Source organism: Ambystoma mexicanum, chromosome 9 (assembly GCF_040938575.1).
Source record: "Ambystoma mexicanum isolate Mex_15411 chromosome 9, UKY_AmexF1_1, whole genome shotgun sequence".
Classification (NCBI taxonomy): domain Eukaryota; kingdom Metazoa; phylum Chordata; class Amphibia; order Caudata; family Ambystomatidae; genus Ambystoma; species Ambystoma mexicanum.
The window spans coordinates 1,453,189,873-1,453,205,950 of record NC_090931.1 but is presented as its reverse complement, the minus strand read 5'-3'; positions in this window follow the sequence as shown (position 1 = coordinate 1,453,205,950).

Sequence of the window (16,078 nt, the reverse complement as noted above, 5' to 3'; positions counted from 1 at the left end):
CAAGTGTCTCAAGGCGCGACGAGGCAGGGAGGGGGGACAAAGAGAAGACAGACAGCGATCTTACTAGGCCAGGTGTCATTCAGATCGCGCAAGTGCATGGGAAGAGGGGAAGGGAAAGTGCAAGGGGAAAGGGAGAGGGGAAAGTGCAGTACAGGGGTAGTAGAATAACAAGATATATAATAATGGGCCAGCTGGTGGCAAGTGCAAGGTACATGCCGACAAGTGCTGGGAAGGGGGCTGTAGGGATACAGAGACAGTCCCGCAGTGCAGGGGTTGCCAGGGAGGCAGTGCAGGGGGCAAGTGGCTGGGCCAGGGAACGAGATCAGTGAGAGTGGTCCAGTGCAGATTCAGTGCAGTTTCAGTCAGGAATTTAGCAGGGGAGAGGGGGAGAGAAAGCAGAAGCAAAGAGGAAGGTTTTGAGGTGCTTCCGGAACCAGAGATGGTTCTCCTCAAGTTTCAGGGAGGCAGGAAGGCTGTTCCAGAGGGAAGCCCCGGCCGAAGAAAGTGATTTACCACCAACTCGTTGCTTGGAGAAGCGACTGACCCTGAGGGAGTTGGAGTCGGATGAGCGAAGAGCTTGAGAAGGAAGATATTTAAGAAGAATGATTTACTTCACCATTCAGCTAGTAGTTTGGGCCAGTGACACTGAAAAAATACTCTTTAAAATGCACAATTTGCCTCACATTTTATCAAAAACCCTCCCCCGTGGGCACTACTCAGGACAGCAAGTATGGTCCAGATGTCTAACAAGTGTGGTCTAGAACTTAGAAGTGTGTTCAAATGCACTCTTTTGCCTCTGGGGTTGGCAGAATGCTGAAACCACTACACCTACCATAGCAAGTGTTTGCCAACTTTAAAGCATTATACTTTCTCAACCCATGTGTGCCCTTCCCAATCCATCCCACTAATAGCCTGTGCCAGCAGTTGCTGCAGCACCAAACATGTGACATGGAGCAGCAGCAGAGTGATGGGCCGATCTAGGTCTAGCACTGAACTGACGCGGGCCGCGCGCCATCACTGCAGGCAGCACCGCGCGCCTGCACTGCGAGCAGCGCCACGTGCTGCATTATGGGGCCAATATTTTTTGGGTACTGGTACTTTTTTTTTTTTACAAATCAAGCACTGTGCACAGCCCACCGAATGCAGATATTCTATAAGGCATCAAGAAAATATCAAGGATAAGTGACATCTTGGGATCAAGGTGAAGAAGCTTATGCCACAGAAACAGATGAAGACATTAAGCTATTTTACATGTGTACAGATGCAAAAGAAACACAAGCAGATGAAATAATCTTGAGGCAAGCTTTATAGTGAATAGATTGCGGCAAACGCAAATATATATATATATTTATATATATATATATGATATGGACAAGTAAAGGATGGATGTTTCCACTGCGCATTATAGCAGTGCTGTACTTTAGCAAGAAGGCACAGAAAGCCTAATTTTCAGAGTGTTGCAGTTGAAAAGCAAATTGAATTACAAGACATTGCATAAAAACCGTGTGAAAGAACAGAACTCCTGTTCAGAAGGCATGAACCAGACAAGGAAGACGTCAGAGGTCTATTAGAAAATGATATAAAATGCACTAGAAGCTCGATTAAATGGTTTCCAGTCACGTGGAAGGATAAAGTTGGACGAATGAGATGGTCACACCTACGCATGAGGGCAGAGCGTGCCTTCACTCCCTGGATTTCTCAGACCTAAGAACTCTCTCAAGGCCGAGCTTCAAAGCCTAATTGACAGTAGACTACTGAGGTGATGATGGATTGATATGCTAATTGGTGGGAAGCAATGGTTAAACCGAGCTCATCAGCACCTGGATGGTCAGCCTGCATGCTGCTGGATGTAGGTGGAATAGTAATGACAGAGATTAGAGTGCCAACCAATTATAGAGGACTGTGTAATTAGGGGTCCTATAGTTGTGTACACCAATGGGATGTTGTGTATTTAGTGACATTCATAATGGTCATTTTTAAGGGAGGGCTTAGTTGCCCCACCTGATGTTGAGTAACCAATCACATATTTGCACTTTTTTAGATTAGTATGGATCGTATACTTAGATGTTCACTCAGAACCAATCACCCATACTCATAGGTTTTTGAAGTTTGCCACATAGGATGACTTATGTAACACGTAGGTTAACATCATTGATGACGAGTTTTGTGTATACAATCTCAGTTTTTACTTAAATGCATTGAGTAAGAGGATCGAGCGAGTTTGTTGATGTTCGTTATTGTTGACGGCGCTAACCAATGGCGCTATTAACGCCTTGGTTGACGCCGTACCCGGACCGGCAGCGCCTTGGTGGATGGCGGAATCACCGCCCCATTCCAAGGTTGGCGGGGCAGTAATTCCCCATTCACCAAGGCTCTTCCCCATTCCCAAATGAGCCCCCATAGGGCTCAATGGGAATGGGGAAGATGCAAATAACGGTGACCGTTCATTACGGTCACCGTTATTGGCTTGGAGGCCCCTTTGCGCCCTCGACTTTAACACCTGCTCAAAGCAGGCGTTAAGGGCGAGGGCGCAGAGGGAACTCGGAGTATGGTGGTAAGGGATTACCGCCACGGGTCTCGTTACCGGTGGCCGCTATCCCTTACCGCCATACTCGGAATGAGGCCCATTGTCTCCGATTTTGTGCATCGTGGGGTGATCGAGGAGATTACAGGTAGTCTGTGTAACAGTCCGATCTTGCCTGTATATAAGAAAGGCGACAATGCAATTCCATATCGGTTCATAACTGATCTTCGTGCTATTAACAGAGTTGTCGCCCCACAATTTCCAATTGTGCCTGATGTGACGACGATATTGACAATGATCCCTGCTACTGCTACGCACTTCAGGGTTGTGGATTTAAAAAACGCTTTCTTTCGCATTCCTATACATAAGGAAAGCAGATATCTGTTTGCGTTCACCTTGGGGGGACGCTCATTTACATTTACCAGGGCACCTCAAGGGTATACTGAAAGTCCGAGCATTTATAGTAGAACTTTGAAAGAGCAGCTCGACACCCTTGAATTGCCACCTACTTGTACGCTGCTTCAATATGTTGATGATTTGCTTTTGGCTGCAGACTCTGAGAGTGCTTGTAAAGAAGGCACTGTACTGTTGCTTGTTCATTTAGCTAAAAATGGTCATAAAGCTTCGCTCAAGAATTTTCAATATTGTTGTCAGGAGGTCGCCTATTTAGGCTACCTCCTGTCAAAGGAGGGGAGAAGATTGACACCTTAAAGAATAAAACACATTTCTGGCATGTCTGTTCCAAATACACAGAAGGAAGTCAGAGCCTTAATAGGCATGGCTTCCTACTGTAGGTTGTGGATCCCGAACTTTTCGCTAGTGATAAAACCGATGTTGGCTTTAACGAAGAAGGGCATTTCTCTGCCACTGCCATGGAAATCGGAACATCAACGATCATTTGAGCTTCTCAAAACCGCGTTATGCTCTGCACCGGTTCTGGGTACTCCAAATTATGACAAGCCCTTTGTGTTGTTTGTGCATGAATGTGATGGATGTGCTTTGGCTGTGTTAACACAGGAACACAGAGGGAAGAATAGGCTGTGCGGCTACTACTCCTCCGCCCTTGATCCTGTCGCATGCGCTTTGCGCTTTGCCAAGATGTTTGCGCGCTGTTGCTGCTGCTGCCGCGTCTGTAAAACAGAATGAGGGAATGGTCCTAGGCCATGATTTGATTTTGATGGTACCTCACTCTGTTGATATTTTATTGAACAAAACCCAAACGCAACACCTCACCTCTGCGCGGTTAACAAGGTATGAATTAATTCTGTTTGCCCCCCACATCCAAATTAAGAGGTGTTGTGTTCTTAATCCGGCTGAACTCTTACCTTTCCCGCAAAACACTGTTTGCGGTGACAAAGAATTACATGACTGCCTGTATACCACTGAACAAGAAACGAAGGGCAGGATAGATCTCATAGATACTCCTTTGGATAATGCAGAAGGGGAGCTGTTTTGTGATGGCTCCTGCTTCAAACTTTCAGATGGTACATCTACAGCTGCTTATGCAGTTACTACATTAAGTAAAGTTGTTGAAACTAAGAGAATTTCGCATAACTCCGAGCAGGCCGCAGAGATTATAGCGTTGACCCGAGCTTGTGAACTCTCCCAAGGGCGTATAGTAAATATATATACTGATAGCCAGTACGCATTTGGGGTGGCTCACAACTTTGGAAGGCTCTGGTCGGAAAGAGGGTTCCTGACCTCACATGGGACCAAGATCCAGCATGGCCCCTTGATAGTGCAATTACTCTCGGCACTCTCACTCCCTAAACAGTTAGCGATCATGAAATGTGCAGCACATCGTAAGGTCATAGATGATGTGGGGAAAGGGAACGCTTTTGCGGACCTGATAGCCAGACAAACGGTCACAGACCTTAGCGCGGACATGTATGCTTTGAGGGAAATGAGAGATGCTCATATAATGGATGAAGGTATTGGGTCTGTGCGAGATATTCAAACTGATGCCACAGTAGAAGAATCTAAAAGGTGGGCTGAAGGAATGGGGAAACTGGATGATGAAGGGTGTTGGGTGGATACATCTGAAGGAAAATGGTTGCTCCCTTATTCATATGTATTGGCAATGGTTACGATGGCACACGGTCCTACACATGAGTGTGCCCAGCAGATCACGAAAATGTTAGAACAAGTTTGGGTGAATAACAAGATTCTGGAGACTGCGAAAAGATACGCCCGAAATTGTATGATCTGCTTACAGCACAATGTGGGTAAGGGGACAGTAACTCCAAGGGGAAGCTTTGGGCCCCCTTCTGTTCCCTTCAAGGTCATTCATTTTGATTTTATTGAGATGGAACGATGTAACAATCTGAAATATGTTCTTGTAATTACTTGTGCCTTTAGTAAATGGGTCGAGGCTTTCTCCGTTAAAGATGCTACCGCCATGACCACTGCAAAGATTATGGTAAAAGAATTCTTTCCTCGATTTGGGCTCCCGAGGGTAATTTGGTCGGATAATGGTCCCCATTTTATTGCAGCAGTAATTTTGCAGATATGCACAGCCTTACGTATTGAAAAACGATTTCACTCAGCTAGACATCCTCAAAGTGCTGGGTTGGTGGAAAGACACAATGGTATCTTAAAGAATAAGCTTGCAAAAACATGTGCCGATACCAAACTGAAATGGCCAGATGCCTTACCTATTGTATTATTAGCTATGAGTACCACACGTCAGACTAAGACTGGGCTTTCTCCATTTGAGTTAGTGATGGGGAGACCTGCTAACATTTGGGGTCTCCCAAAACCTAAAGCCCTGAGAGAGGTGTGAAATGTATTGCTTGTAGACTACTGTAACCAGTGAACTAAAAACCTGTATTTCATTTATCACCAGGTGCACTCAGCTTTACCTGTACGGTTCACGGGCCAGGACACGATATACAGCCTGGAAGTTGGGTCCTAGTGAAGGCCTACGAGAGGTCTTCCTGTCTCGCGCCTCGCTGGCGGGGACCCTACCAGGTGTTGCTGGTCACCCGGACAGCAGTGCGGGTGGCTGTAAAGAAGCACTGGATCCACCCGACGCATGTCAAGAAACTTCCTCACCCGACGCCACACATTACTGAAGGAGCAGAACCCCTCGCTGATGCTACAATCTCTGATCCTGAAGTAGCAAACAGCGCTGTGAGTGCGTCGGAGAATTTCTCTGAGCCCGAGGAGCTTGGGGAACAGTCCATTTCGTCTCCGCACTCTCTTGAAAAATCACTTCCGGAAAATACTGTTTCAAGCTCTGCGACTTCCGTCGCCTCCGATACGTCGCTTCCCTCAGGAAGTGACGACACTTTATTTCCGGATCAGACAATCTTGGGTACCACCAGGTACAACCTTCGACGAAGGAAATAGAGCTACGGCACGGGTTTTTCCGTGCATCTGGAAAAAGGAAGTGATTGGAAGTTTTCTTTTGTATAAGAAAGTTCTGTTGAACAAAAAGGGATTCTGCTGGCTAGGGTTGGGAAGGACTAAGAAATCGCGCGACTGTAGCGTCTCCAGCAACGAACATTGGGGTCGTTGATTGAAGAACTACAATGCCTGCCACCTCCACTGCTGCTCCCCGCACTGGACTTGTGAATAAGGGGGTGACCAACTTGGACAATGAACAATGTGCCTGGGCCCCAAAAACGTACTGCTGTGTTTTGATAATGATAATTGTTATTTTTGCAACTACTGCTGTAGGACTTTGGTATTTTGAAGAAATCTATCCTCTGAAACCTTTACTACCGACCGAGATTGTACCAACTGCTTTGACTCCCTCTGTACACCTTCACACTTTGTCCCCCAGAGACTCCCAACATAGACAAAAGTATCATAATAACACTCTAATGATAGTAATGAATGCAACTCATGCCATTTTTAATAAGAGTAATTGTTGGATTTGTACTCATTTACCGCAACATGGGAACAAGGGACTGGGATGGTATATTTATCCTTTACCTTTAACGACTGCTTGCTATGCCTCTCTTAGAGCACTATTCTTTGGCCGTTGGAATGATAGCATCTCAGGGAACTTTGATGGCACTAATCTGAATGATTTTGAGAAACGTGAATTAACTCCCCTGGGATGCTCGCTTTTTGCAAATAGAAGTAAACCTAATGTCGCTTCTATTAGGCCGTCTGATAAACTGTCTCTTCCTTTTCAAACTTTAATTTCTTTTAAAATGGCTCTGATAGGCAATAAGGACGCCGTGCCTCCTTCTTACTCTATAAATCATAGCCCTGACTCGGTCCCCTTTTGTGTACAAAGAAATGGCACTAGGCCAATGGGATATTTTGAAGGTTGTAAAAACATTGTAAATTTGACTGGAGAAAACAGGCCTCTGTATGTAGGGGGGCCTGTTTATTTTGTTTGTGGTAGTTTAGCATTTCCCTGGTTGCCCAAGGACTGGCAGGGAACCTGTTATTTAGGAATACTGTTACCCGGGGTATTTGTAGCTAGTACATTGGAGGTTTCTAAGGCTCGCCCACGGCGGGACAAGAACGGAGATACCCCTGGGCAAGTATTGGGAGATATAGCGAAATCAGTTGTGCCCTTTTGGGGACAAATAACAAACTCTGAGAACATTAGGGGATTAGCAAGGGTACTGGAGAGAACAATCAACCGGACCACGGACATACTCTACAATATGACCTTAGAGCAAAAAGCAATAAGATTGGTAGCACTCCAAAATCGGATGGCATTAGATGTCATTCTGGCAGAACGAGGTGGAGTATGCAAATTAGTGGGGTCCGCTTGCTGTGTTTTCATACCAGATTCCTCGCCGACAAATATTAAAGCAATACAGAGGTTGCATACTCTTAGTTCTGAAGTACATATCCCTGTAGGAGATTGGAATCTTAGCACCTGGTTCTGGGATTCTTTACGATCTTGGGGTTGGAAGGTGCTTTCTGTTATTCTGGTTTTTTGGGGATCCTGCTATTTCTTTGTTGCTGTTTTCAATGTCTTCCGAGTATATGTGGAATGCTAGGGGGATGTTGTGCCCAAGCAGTGAGCACAATAGGGCATAGAATATGTGCCCCAGATACAGCTTCTAAAGAGTTCGTGTTACAAGAGGTTCTGATGAACGACCTAATGGCTATAGATATTACAGACAATGATTCGGGATGTATGGATGACAACACATGGAGTTATTTGCAAAAGTATTAGAAATGATGTTAGCACTTGGCATAGGCCAAAGGAGGGTCTGTTGGAATTGAAATGATATTATGCCTCCTATCGCAGTATTTGAATGTGTGTCTAAAAGTTGTCTAAAATATCATGTAAATAGACTCCGCGGCAAGGTCTTGACCTTAACGAAAAATTGTGTAAGTCGCCATCTTGGATTTAGCTGCCATTTTAGGTTCTCTTGTAATGTGGAAGTCACCTGAACATCAAAATGTAGGCCGAATGACATTCTTAGTGAAATTCTGGCCGTTGTGACCTCCGCACACATGAATAAGTAATATGCCTGCAGGCCACTTGTCGGGGTCGCGAACTGAGACCTTGTCCTATCCCTGACCTATGTGTAAATGAACAACTGTATCAGCGGAACTGATCAAAATGCATACATTATGGGATTGACCTGGCAAAGAACCCTAGGCCAGGTCCCAAGAATGGTTAACCCGCGAGGGGGTTGGCCAGGGCTGGATAGAGAATATAAAAGCACAAGTATTCCAATGTACGGTCTCTCTACTAATGCATCGAACCTTCGTTGAAGTTTGTTACGTTACTCTGAGAGCTGAATAGCTATCCGTTTGTCAATTGACTTTTTGGTAACTGTTGTAGCTTTTAAATAAAGCACTTTGTATGTCCTTTGTAACTTGTGTTGGTGTGTTTCCTTTGGGCTTCCCAGCCTCATATCAATTTCTTTGTTTTCACAATCTGTGATGCCGAACCCTCACGAGGAACCGAGGGTAGACGTCAATGTACGAGGCAAATTGTTTTTAGTAGACACAGTTGCAACACGCTCATGTATACGAGAGGGAACATTTCTGATGTCTGGGAATGCCATGACTACTCAAGGTTTTACAGGAGCTACATGTAGAGTTCCTTTCACTGAAGAATTACCAGCCTCTATAGGAGAGTGTGACATGACTGTGTCATTGCTTTATTCAAGGCAGACACATGTTAATATATTGGGTCGAGATTTAATGACAAAATTGAACATGACAATTTTGCTTACTGATGAAGGCATAGTGTTTTCAACACCAGGAATGCATTATTTAAACATGAGCAAATTTATTATGGCTTTTGCAGGACAAATGGCCATGCGGGCAACACCTTTTGAACCAGAGGTTTTTCATTATGTAGTACGCATTCTGTTGACATGGCTACCAGGCCTAGTAGTCAGAATTATGAGAATACCTGATTAATTTTTGTTTAGATCAAAAATACCTATGCATGAAGAAGAGGGACAAGTGTTTTCCTTAGAGCTACAAGCAGCCATAGTGCGAGGTGAAATGGCTTTGCTTGACGGGAATGATAATGAGGGCAGACGATGGTGTGCAGTAATTGACATCGGGGAAGGTTACAGATTGACTGATGTCACTGATGAGGTTCTATTTGGAGACCATCCATCTGATGACAAAGTAATATTTGACACGAGCATTACTTATAAGGTGAGAGCAATCAGACCAGAAGTGCCTCAGAAAATGATGTTGGCACAAAAATGTCCTGAGTAATTTGATGAAGATATGGTGGAAGTGCCAACTTCATTATGGACCACAGGTCCCTCTGATGTAGGCCTTTTGAAGGGGGTTGGAGAAGTAAAGATTATATTGAAACCAGGAGCAATTCTATCTCAAGCACAGCAGTATCCCATGTCTCGAGAGGCAGATGAAGTTATTTTTAAGACAATTTCCGCCATGATGGATCAGGGTATCTTAGTGTCGTCAAAGTCACCATGCAATACTGCAGTGTACCCTATCAAAAAATCAAATAGAGGGTTGTGGTGTTTAATTCAAGATTTGAGGCTGATAAACCAGATTGTAGAGGCTGAGTTCCCTTTAGTTCCTAATCCGGCTACAATCTTATGTAATATACCTGTTGAAGCACAATATTTCACTGTGATTCTCAATCCCATTGCACAAAGATTTGCAGGATCTGACATCATTCACGTTAAGACAGACTAAGTTAAAAAGCAAGAGATTACCTCAAGGCGATTGTGAGTCTCCATCCATCTTCAATAGAGTCCTCCAGATGAACTGGAGCAATATTGATTTAGAAAGTGTTGTGCTGCAATAAGTAGATGACATTTTAGTTTGCAGCACTTCAGTGGAAGGGTGCAGACGCGATTATGTACAGCTGATGATTACACTTGCTGACAAAGGATATAAAGTTGACAAAGAGAAGTTACAGTATTGTCAACAAGAGGTGTTGAACATTGGCCAATTGATTTCACATGAAGAAAAGAAGGTTACTCCTGAGAGAGCTGAGTCTATTTTGAAGACAACAAAGCTGCATACGATAAAACACATGTAAATATTTCTTGGTCTCTGTAATTATGTTAGAGCATGGGTCTTTGATTACAGCTCATATATAAGGCCTTTATAACAGGCTTTAAAGAAAGCACAGGCAGTGTAAGAGAAAATTGTGTGGACTGAGGAAATGCAAGATGGGTTTGATGAGTTGAAAAAATCAATATGTACAGCCCCTGTTTTAGGGATTCCTAATTATGCTGAGGTATTCTTTTTATTCTTGCATACAGATGGCACTGTTATGACAGCAGAACCACATTGGGGTACAAACCGCTTGCATATTACAGTGGGATTTTAGACCTAGTAATGGGAGGTCATTTTCCATGCTAACAATCTTTGGGAGCCACGCGTTCACCATAGAGAAAGCTACAAGCTTAGTGATGGGATGCTCTATGACGGTATTTGTTGAACATGCACTGTTTACCATTTTAGAGAAACTAAAAGGCACGTTGACTTCTCAAAGGGCTACTGCCTACAAAATAGTCATATTGAATCCAGCGATCAAAATAGTTTGATGCAGATTAGTGAATTTTGCCATGTTTGTCGCTGAACCACTGGCAAAGGACGAGCATGTGCATGACTGTGCAAACTATTAAGAGTTCTATGATAAGATCCCTAGGATAAAAGAAAATGCTTTAGCAGGAGAAGAAATCGTTTTTATTGACGGTTCTTCACGGATCAATCAAAATGATGGACAGAGATACACAGGTGCCGCTGTGGTAAAACATACAACCAATGGGGTGTTTCAGACATTGATAAGTGCACGACTCCCATTTCACTATTCAGCATAGGCTGCAGAGTTTGTGGTGCTGATAGTCATGCTCCAAAATCATGCAGACCAGGAAGTAACAGTATACAGCGACTCCTCCCATGTGATGTCAACGGTGCATGCAGAGTTAGCACGTTGGAAAAGGAGGGGCTACCTCCGAGCAGACAGCACTCCAGTGCACCACGCTGCCTAATTGGATAGGCTTATTAAGGCACTGCAGCTCCCAGTAAGCATTGCAGTCTTTAAATGCTCAGCTCACACTAAAAGGGCAGACTTTATCTCATGCGAAACCAAGTAGCAGACTATGAAGCAAAACTCGCTGCATGCACAGAGAATGTCATAATATTTGATACGTCTAATGTAAAAGAAAAAATGGTTGTAATGATGAACGTGTCTGAAAGATAGTGATTTGTCAAAGACAAAATTAATAGAGATCCAGGGAGAAGCACCTCAAGATGGGAAGGATTTGTGGACGCGAAGAGGGTGTTCTTTAAACACCTTTGAAGCATTGTGGGGACAAGACAGCAATGGTAAGCGGTGATGCCTGTAGCCTTATTAAGGGTGGTGCTGGAACAGCTACTCTACCCTGCGCACACAACTAGAGAGAACTTTGCTGCTACTATTGCAGAGGATTGGTTCATACCAAATTTGTTAGAGCATGTTGTGTTCTATGAGGTGAACTGCATCATGTGTCAAAACTTCACGGCTGGGCTTACACTGCGCACAGTTAGGGGAGTTATCCCGAGACCCAATGGCCCCTTTCAGCATTTGCACATTGAGTATGTAATGGATATAGATACATGATTGTAGTAGTTTGTCCCTTTTCATGATGGATTGAAGCTGGTCCATGTACACACCCAGACTCTACCTGTGCAGTAAAGGTTTTAGTGTGGGAAGTGTTTGCTAGTGTTTGGGGGTACGTGATGTAATGAGGTCAGACAATGGTCCTCATTTTGTCAATCAGACATTTGAGCAGATCAGCCTGTTGCTTGGTATAAAGCACAAGTTTTATTTGGCCTATCATCCACAAGGAATGGGATCTGTGAACGGCTCAACGGCTTGCTTAAAGAAAAGATAGCCAAGTTGAAGCTTACCTTTAAGAAAGGGTGGTTGCATTGCCTACCTCTGGCATTATATGCATTGAGTAACCAGCCAGGTTCGGACCACCATCTCACCCCCCATGAGATAGTGACAGGGAGACGGATGAGGACACCCCTCAAACCTCCATCTAGAGTTAGAAGTGATGCTCAGCCTACATCTGAACTGCTAGGAATGGAGCTACGTGACTATCTTACATGTATGACTCAAAGTATTTTTGTCATTTCTGGTCAGCTACGGCAAAAAGGATGTGGGGCAGTACAGAACACAGAAGGAGATGCTTCAACAAGTATTATTCAAGAACTATGTCTTCCCAAACTATTCCCTGGAGATGCGGTCCTAATACACAATTTTACAAGGAAGTGGCATGAGCCCAGATTTCACGGCCCTTTCATTGTGGAAGAGGTCACACCGTCTGCAGTCTGTGTGCAAGGCAGACGTACTTGGACTTTCTTAGGTGACATGAAAATCTATGCTGGAGAGACCCCTTGACCACCCCCACACCCTTTGGAAGCACGTATCAGGGAAGAACCTCAGCAAATGCAGACAAGGTCTATGACAAGGAAGAAGGATGCAGAGGCTGTCGAGTAAAAGAAAAGATTTCATTAAACTCTGGCTTGGTTCAGGACACTCTTTTTGACACTTATGAAAGAGTTAAGAGAAGCTTATTCAAACACTCTGTGCAGTCACTTCAGGGTTTAAAGAAGGTCTTTTGTTCTTAAATCCACAAGAGTTTGTTAAACTTTGGACTGAGGCATGCTTTAAGCCTTGATAAGAACAGAAATATGCCAAATTCTGAGTTCATTTTTGACAATTGGAAGAAGGTGCAGTACCCTGATTCATTTCTCACTGAGTTCCTGTTTGGATTTGCCCATAGTGGTACCCAATGGCAACATTTCAAGGATCATATTTGAAGTATTTCTCTTCATTCTGCACACTTATCCGGCGATTGTTGGGAGAACTACTAGTGTACATGTTTTTCTGCAAGATCCTAAAAATGGTCCAATCGTAAGGAGGTTACTCACAGCGATCATCAAGCAAGTTTTGCAGCTACCAGAGTATAGTGGGGAAAGGACAAATGCCCCTATCAAATGATGACACACACAGGCTGGTCAGTTTGGTCTTCTATCGTCTGATTGAAGAATATCCGCATCTTGTTGGAAGACACACTGATGTGCATACATTCCTAAGGGATCCGAGTAACAATGCAGCACTAAATGAAAACTTGAGAGGCATCATATTCCAAGTGAATGCTTATTCTGCGAGAACTCTGAGGTCTGAATGAAACATTCCTTCGAGGGACAGATCGAGAGGCTGCTGGTCAAGACAGAACTTTTGTTTCATGCTGAAAGAAATTCATCATGTCGTCTGATCTAAGGCAGAGTCGAGGCATAGACTGGGAACTAGTGTATGTCATTGAACTTATTTAGACTGAAATCGTTTTTCTTCTTGCTGCAGTGGCATCCACATTTCATCTGATGAAAGGCTGGTTCAAGGCAAACAGCTGATCGAGAACAAGTTATCAAGCCATGATAGCAGCTTCAAGAGGCAGTACATAATGCTGCCGTGTTAGTTACTTTTTTCTTCCTTAGGCAGTAAAAGTGGGAAGTGTTAGGAGCAACATCATTATGCCAGATGCAGAGAGACATCCACGTTGTCCACAAGGTTGATGCTGCAAGATATCCTATTTGTGTATTATTTACGTTGCATTTTGTTCATAATTATACTGCTTTCACTCACAGTACGCACATCGTACTGCATTAACGTACATGGAGCTAAGACTCCTGTGAATCTTCCTGAGCAGAAGGAAGGTACAATCGTGGCAACTAGGCAGCCGAGACCCTATGTAGTTATTCCTGTTCCAAAGAAAGATGACAAATTGCCTGAATTTGAGATAAATGTCACTAACAATCATTCACATGCAAGACGTGTCTTAGAGACTATTTTGGACGCAAGAGGCAGGCAGAAGAAATGGTTAATAGAAGGTGAACCTACACATGTAAAGCATGCAATTACACCTGGTCCTGTGCTAAATGATCCAAGGGTAGTTCCTAAAAGAAAGTCACACATGGAGATTCTGCAAGACATTTGTATGCCTAAAAGGTATGCTAAATGTTAAATGTTAAATGTTAAAGGTATTTGTAAGAGCATGAGACTTGCTGAACTTTCTCCTACTCGGGGAGCACTGAGGTATTACGCTAACACACTTCATGGAATGATTATGAAAGGTCAAATGAGAAGAATGAGGCCTAAAAGAAGCACCAAAGAGGATGATTTTGAACTAAATGATTACCTGGACAGCACATCTTAACTGGGAAATAACATATGGTATCAACATATGAGGGAAGTGGGAAGAAGGTCTTTGAAGGAGGAATGCTTTGTGTGTGCACTCCTACCTTACAGTATGGGAAAATCCAAGATCTTCATAGCTATCGAAATAGATGTCCAGACAGCTCATTGTCTTTTGCACATAGTACTTTGCAAAACAAGAGGCCAGTTCATGGGCCGAGATGCCTACCTCAAATGTGAAACTGAATGGACAGATCCAGATGACTATATCCAAGATACAAAGACAAGAAACAGAGTCCATACTAAAAATCATGTGATCAGATATGAAAAGCCTGGAGTGAAAGGAGCTGGAATCAGATGCGAAGCAAATAAAAAACTGGAGAGTCCAGGATAATATTCAGAAGAAATCCATAAATGGAAGAAGAGAGGTCAAATGCAGATCTGGGGATCAGTATTATAATCAGATGGTTGGGAAGGATTGGTGATCTGTAGAGCCTGGGTTGTCATTGTTATAAACCTGCCATTGACATTGTAAAGAATGGCTGCAAGCCACTATGGCCAAGTCTTGCTAAACTACTGACTTAGGTTGAAGACAGAGGAGGACCCTTGCAGATAGTGCCACTGGAAAGTTCAAAGCTGTGCTTCAGAAATACTGCAACAAGAAGAGCTGGAGAGAATTAGAATTGTGGTTGAATCTTTGATGTACCTGGAATGATACATGAGATAGCAGTGATCATGAATCATTGTTGGGCTTGTGGATCCAGGGTGTACATGAGAATACCCAAGGATTGGAGAGGACGATGCTCACTAGTGAATGTTCATGTTCCAGCATTGGTGATTCCAAAAAGTGATCTGAAACTTGACAGTTTCCAAAAGCAGACGCTCACCTGAGGAAGAAGAGATCTGTGGAGCTGATGAAAAGAATGTAGAGAGAGAACTATTTCTCAGCAAAATCCATCGAAGCTTTTGATGCCATTCCAAATGAGCACAGGCTGTTCAGCCAGACCTCATCAGTATTCACCTTAATTTTCATGCCGAGAATCCAGGTTGGAGCAAATACCAAATGTCTGCAAATTACCATATGGGAATTGCTACAGGCGATCAACACAACTATAAAGGGATTCAATGCAATGAGAGAAGAGATGAGAGCCATAAGATTGATGACTCTCCAGAACAGATATGTCTTGGATATGATCACAGCAATGGATGGAGGTGTGTGTGCAAAACTTGGAGAATCATGCTGCACATTCATACCTTCTCATGATGACAAGAATGGAACCTTGACAGAGGCCATAGACATGTGGTTAAAGTTCCATGGCCAGATGATAGATGCAGTAGAAGACATGTCATGAACCGTCGCTTGCGTCCATTCTGGACTTCGTGGTCCCTGACCCATAGAGGACTGAATGCAGTAATCCTCCCAACATGGCTGCCTGATATGGAACGCAGCTTGCCAGTCTTTGCACTCCACGCTTGGCGCACTACTAAACAGACACGCCCCCGCGGCTCTGCGCGTCTCAATGCTACCGCTCGCTGTAGTTGGATGTGTGTTGCCGGAGTTTGCTCTGGGCTTTTCCCTGTATCCTGTCCCCCGGTTCCTTGAATCCTCCTCCTTTCCTTCCTTTCCTCAAACTTACCTCCGAACTTCCTGGATTTTCACCTGTGCTCGAGTCACGGAATTCTGTGCCTCCGAGCGCGGACATTGTTCCTTCCTGGTTCTGTCCTGGACATCTGAACGTATTCTGGAGTGGAAACATCATTCTCAGGCTGGAATCTGAACACCCGCACGCAGGCTTATACAAATCCCGGACCGTGCGAAAAAAACCACCAAAGAAGGTCGCAGGCAAACAGGAAAAACAGGTGAGAAGGGGAGAGACTTGTGACAGATTGAGACGCCAAAAGAACGATACGGATACAGAGATGGAAGCCGCTGTTTAAGA